The sequence below is a fragment of the Microtus ochrogaster genome, linkage group LG2 (genome assembly GCF_000317375.1).
Source record: "Microtus ochrogaster isolate Prairie Vole_2 linkage group LG2, MicOch1.0, whole genome shotgun sequence".
In the NCBI taxonomy this organism is placed as follows: domain Eukaryota; kingdom Metazoa; phylum Chordata; class Mammalia; order Rodentia; family Cricetidae; genus Microtus; species Microtus ochrogaster.
The window spans coordinates 24,828,815-24,834,435 of NC_022028.1; the positions used below are offsets into that span (position 1 = coordinate 24,828,815).

Genomic DNA, 5,621 nt, shown 5'->3' on the forward strand with positions numbered 1-5,621 from the left:
TGGTTGGGTAGCTTTGTCCACCACCTCAGTCATTACTGTTCTCTTTGCCTCAGAGTGCTAGGCTCTCTCCCCTCCTCTCAAAGTGGGGAGCAATCGTCAGGTGGACACTGAGGGAGTGGGTCAGCAATGGCGCTCACTGCATCAGAAGACTCCATCCCTGCTTGGCCTCCCCCAAACCCCAGGTGCTTCTTCTAAAGGTTGTGTTATGGTGCCATTTTGCCCTTCTGTCTGAGTCATGAAAACCTGGGCAGAGCATTTGATATGTATCTGATAATGTTTCTACACAATACTCTATCCCCCGAGTGGTGGGCAGATTGAGAGGCTGGATACACGTCCTTCGGGGAGCCACATGCTTCATCCTTTACAAGAACTGTTATCAAAACATCCATTTGACTCTGGGCATTCCAAATGGCTCACGAGATATAGGTTCCATTCAACCCAGAAATATCGATGGAGGAACTCTGTCTCTAAGGTGGCTCGCAGATGCTAGAAAAATGTGTTTTAGGAATTCCGTTTTTGGCATGTAGTGTGGATACAACATAAGCTGTGTGCACCCCACCCCACTTCATATATTGGAGTGTTAGCCTCTAATGTAGCTATATATGGAGATAGAATTTGTGTGTGTGTGTCTGTGGTTATGTTGTAAATTGCCTTTTATTTTATAAGGGCTCACAATTAAGAGATTGCATTGAGGTCTTCAAAAAATTTAAAATTTGAACAGCTGAAACTATGGAGATTCTGGAGGCTGTTGAAGTTGGAATGAATCCATTTTGCCTTATGAGACAACCATGAGCCTATGGGGCCAAGGGTGCTCTGCTTGGGTATCAAGTTGAAGAGGGTGGGGCTTGGGAGGGAGAACTTGGATTGTCAACCTGATTGGTTTGGGGAACTCCTGGGCCATTAGGGAAGACACGTGTTTGAATGAAGCTATGAATGTGTTTCCAGAGTCACTGACGGAGAAGGGGAGACCCACCACGAATGTGGTGGCACTGTCTCCTGGGATGGAGTCTTGGACTGAATAAAGAGGGGGAAGGCAGGAAGGCAGCTGAGAATTTGGCAGTCCCCACTCTTTGCTTCCTGGTCAGCACTAAAGACAAGCAGTCGGCTGTGCCTTGCTCTCAGTGAGGGAATGTGTCAGTCTGAACTGCAAGCCAAAGCAAAGCCTTGCTTGCTTTGCCATTTTGCTGGGTCCTTAGCCACGGCAGCAACAACAACAACAAAAATACAACCAATCCATATAGATTCTGGAACATTATCTCAATTAAAACCAAGAAACTAACAATCCATGAACTGTGAATTAATCCCTAGAGTAAAACAAGACAGAACAAACATTTGAAGTGAAAATTCACCCAACATCAGAAAAAAACTTAACCAGAAAATCATGGTTGTCAGCATTTGGAGACGTATTAAGAATCATCATTAAAGCTTTTTCCTTTTGGAGACAGGGTCTCATTCTGTCACTCTGGCTGGCTTGGAACTCTCTTTGTAGACCAAACTTGCTTCACACTCATAGAGATCCATCTACCGGCACCTCTCAAGTGCTGGGACATCACACCGAATCCCTAGGCTTTTTGTCCAACAAAGAAGGAGGAAATGCAATTTCTCTACAATTCTACATTGTGTCAATATAGGATTCCTAGTATCTTTCCTATGTAAAAATAGATACAAGACCACGATATGAATATTAGATCCATTTACCCATCCAGCCATCCTTCCCGCTAGTGACCATCTAACCCATCTGTTTGTCTATCCATCTGTCTGTTCAGCTGTCTATCCATCCACCTATTCACCATCCGTCACTTAACTATCCATTGATCTGTATCTCATTCAGTCATCATGGACTTGTTAAGTGTCTACCACATGACTCAGTCATCAAGGACATGTCTTATGTCTACCACAAGACAGGCACATGTTAAGTGTCTACCACATGGCAGGCATTTTGCTGGCTGTCAGGCATAGGTGTGTTTGAGACACACATCTGTTATGTCAGAGGCCAATCTATTGAGGAAGAAAACAAAATGGAAAGATGTTGATAGAATCATGGCAGCAGACATGTGAGGTGTTATGATGTATGTTGGAATACTCCTATGCCCCTGCAAATTCAGTGGTTCATAAACATGCCCACTGGTAGCTAGATGAGCTTACATGAGCTTCCTTTGCAATTGGCCTCATTTGACTGAAACTTATACAAGACACTTGGATAATACTTATTAAGCCCTTTTGATGGTGAGAATGAGCGTCACCAGGCATTCCTTACGATATTCAGACATAAGAAAGTGGCAGCTAGCAGATCTGGGTCAGATGAAGGGAACAATGACGGGACACGTCCTCCCTCTCTCTCACCCCTCTCCCCCTGCTGACTCACAGCCTTGGAGCAACTATCACCGCTCATTAGGGCTGAGTCAGGCCCTCAAGTATTTCCAGCTTTTACACAAAACTCCCAAATTCCTGCTAGGTGATTGGTGTTAGATCTGGGTTTAACTCAAGGCAAACGGGACCTGTGTGTGGCTAGTCTCACTACGGGAGCCAAGTTATCCTTTAGTGTTAATGAGGATATTCTGTGCATTGAAATAACAAGAGTGAGAAAAAAAAGTTTCAGCCTCACAGAGTGAGGGGACCATCCAAACAAAATCCACTTGTCAGCCAGCGAGAACCAGCGGGGCGGTCTCAGTCCTGTTTGCTGTGACGATGCTCAACACCTGGGGCAATAAATAGGTTTGGCGAGCTCAAACCAGTTTTCCTTCAAAATCACCTCTTATTAGAGCACTGGTTCTCAACCTTCCTGATGCTGTGACCCTTTAATACAGTTCCTCGTGTTGGTTGTGATGACCCCACCCAACCATAACATTATTTTTGTTGTTACTTTGTAACTGTTATTTTGCTATGGTTATGAATAGTCAAGTAAATACCTGTGTTTTCTGATGGCCTTCGGTGACCCCTGTGAAAGGGTCAATTGACCCCAGCAAGGGATCTTGACCCAGAGGTGGAGAACCACTGTTTTAGAGCCTTGTGCAAGCAAAGATACACAGAATCCATGGGATCGGGCTTGCAGATTAGCCTAAAGCATGCGATAGACATGTACAAGGGCCTGACATAATCTCTATAAGTGTACTGTAGATTAAATAAAATATACATCGAAGCAGAGGGGGAGATGTTTCGGGAGAGAAAGGAAGGGAACCCGGCGAGGAGGAAGGGAATCAAGAGAGAGTAATGAGGGGGTAAATAGGATCAAAATACATCATAACCATGTGTGGAAATGTTCTAAAAAACATTATTTTTTAATAACAAGTATATGCTAATTTAAATTAAAAAAATCAGCACGAGTTAGGATGCAAACTGGAGGCAACAATACAGTTGGGCCGCAAGGCCGATGAACAGAGAACCTCTGTTGGGTCTAGCCTTAAGGCCTGGCGTGGGAGCTGGAGGTCTCAGTCAAAAGTGTTGGTGCACGGACTGAAATCTCAAGGTCCATATCAGGAGCAGAAGGAGAGAGAGCACGAGCAAGGAACTCAGGACCGCGAGGGGTACACCCACATTCTGAGACAATGGGGATGATCTGTCGGGAACTCACCAAGGCCAGCTGGCCTGGGTCTGAAAAAGCATGGGATAAAACTGGACTTACATAGCGGACAATGAGGACTACTGAGAACTCAAGAACAATGGCAATGGGTTTTTGATCCTACTGCCCGTACTGGCTTTGTGGGAGCCTAGACAGTTTGGATGCTCACCTTACTAGACCTGGATGGAGGTGGGTGGTCCTTGGACTTCCCACAGGTCAGGGAACCCTGATTGCTCTTGGGGCTGATGAGGGAGGGGGACTTGATCGGGGGAGGAGGAGGGAAATGGGAGGTGGTAGCGGGGAGGAGGCAGAAATCTTTAATAAATAAATAAATTTAAAAAAAAAAAGTGTTGGTGCAGTGAGAACCTGGTGGATTGGACCTAGAGAGAACTGCAGACACTTGCTGAGCTTGAACCTGGAAAACTGAGCTAGGAAGTACGATTGTGGTAGACCTGAGTTCCACATGTCCTACCCTGGGGTCCCCTGCCGCCCAGGAGCAGCCACAGTGAGAACAGGGTCGAAGCGGGTCTGTCCAGGGTGCCAGCAACAAGGGCACACTGTGTCTTTGGGCGCACTGGCTCCTGCGCTCCTGCGTCATTTCCCCATTGCGGTTCTGAATCAGACCATGGGGACATTTATTAGGCTCTGAGTCAAAGCAGAGTCATTTCCGAACTATGGCCCTAGTGAAGCCACACACAATACTCAGAGCTGGCCTTGCTGAGAAGGACGGGCTTCAGGTCCCCCTCTGGGTGTCTAAAGCCTTTGCAGTTTCCGATCACCAAAGCAGAACCAAGAGCAGGCCAATGGCTAACACAGTGACCCTGTGTTAGCCGGTCCCATGAGGACGTGTGGCCTTTGTGGGCTACTACCTTTCAGCTGCTATGTCCTACCTAGGCTATTAAGATTTAATAAACACTCGGCAAGGGCAAGGGCAAGGGCAGTTAGAGCAGGGAAAGACAGAAGACCAGGGAGGAAGGAGATGGCATCCCGCTGTAGCCGCTGATGGCTACGCTTCCTTCAGCAAGACTCATGGGCTCTGGAGATCCTGGACAGGAATGGCGTGGGGCGTAAGTCCTATTGAAGGCCCAGAGCCTCTAAATATTTGGTAACACGTGAACTCAGACTTCCTTTCCAGGTTCACCTATAGTCAGATTCTTCTGAGCCCCCCTTGGAGAAAACCCAGGGAACCCTTGTTTCTTTGGGAACCAGCAAACACCCAGCGTGCTTTTTGTAGTATGAAAATCACATTACTTTAATCAGTTTTCCCAATCATTTGGCACTGAAGAGACCAAGACACACTTCCAGGACACACGGTTAATGTTAAAAAAAATAGATAAATAAATATCCCCACAAGTCTTTCAAGTGTGGCGTTAGCTCCACCTCTGGTTTGTCTCTGCATTCTTGGGTTTTGACATCACTGTCATTAACCCAGACTTCCATTACATCACTCTGATACCCCAATCTCTCTCGCACATCGCTCGAACGGCGGGGAAAACAACTTGAAGCAATTACAACGGTAAGAGGCTAAAAATGCAGTAAAATCCAATGCTCAGCCCATGCTGGCCTCGCATGAGCGCCCGGGCAGAAGCACGGCCTCGCAGCCACCGTGGGTCTGCCTGCAGTGCTCTCTCACCACGGGTGACACAATTATTTGGGTTTTGATTGAAAGATACTCTTCACGGATAGCTTTGGGAATACAGTTAAAATGTAAACATAGATTCAGATAGGGAAACACCATGACGTCACAATTGCAAAATTTGTACAGTTTGATTACATTATAATTACAGGCATCTCAGAAACTCACCAACCACTTGTCTGGTGCTGGGCTTCATTCACCCTAACCCTCAGGCCACCATGCAGAGGTAGAAGCTAAGAACTGTCGTCCCGGTTTATAGAAGGGGCAGGAGGAGGAGAATTCGGAGGAGGAGGCTCTGATCTGAGTTCAGAGCGATTACCTATCATCCTGATCTTTTAGGGCACACATGTGCCAGACAAGGTAATAACAATAGGGGCTGTGGATATAGCTGAGCTGTAGAGACCTGCTTACCATGCACGGGGCACA

The 5,621-nt window shown here is 46.5% G+C and overlaps 1 protein-coding gene across 2 annotated transcripts in view; it reads right to left on the reverse strand.

Annotated features, from left to right (window-relative positions):
• The window catches only part of Rfx8 (RFX family member 8, lacking RFX DNA binding domain), a 63,472-nt gene that overhangs the window by 38,217 nt on the left and 19,634 nt on the right, over positions 1-5,621 (reverse strand). The window lies entirely within an intron of this gene.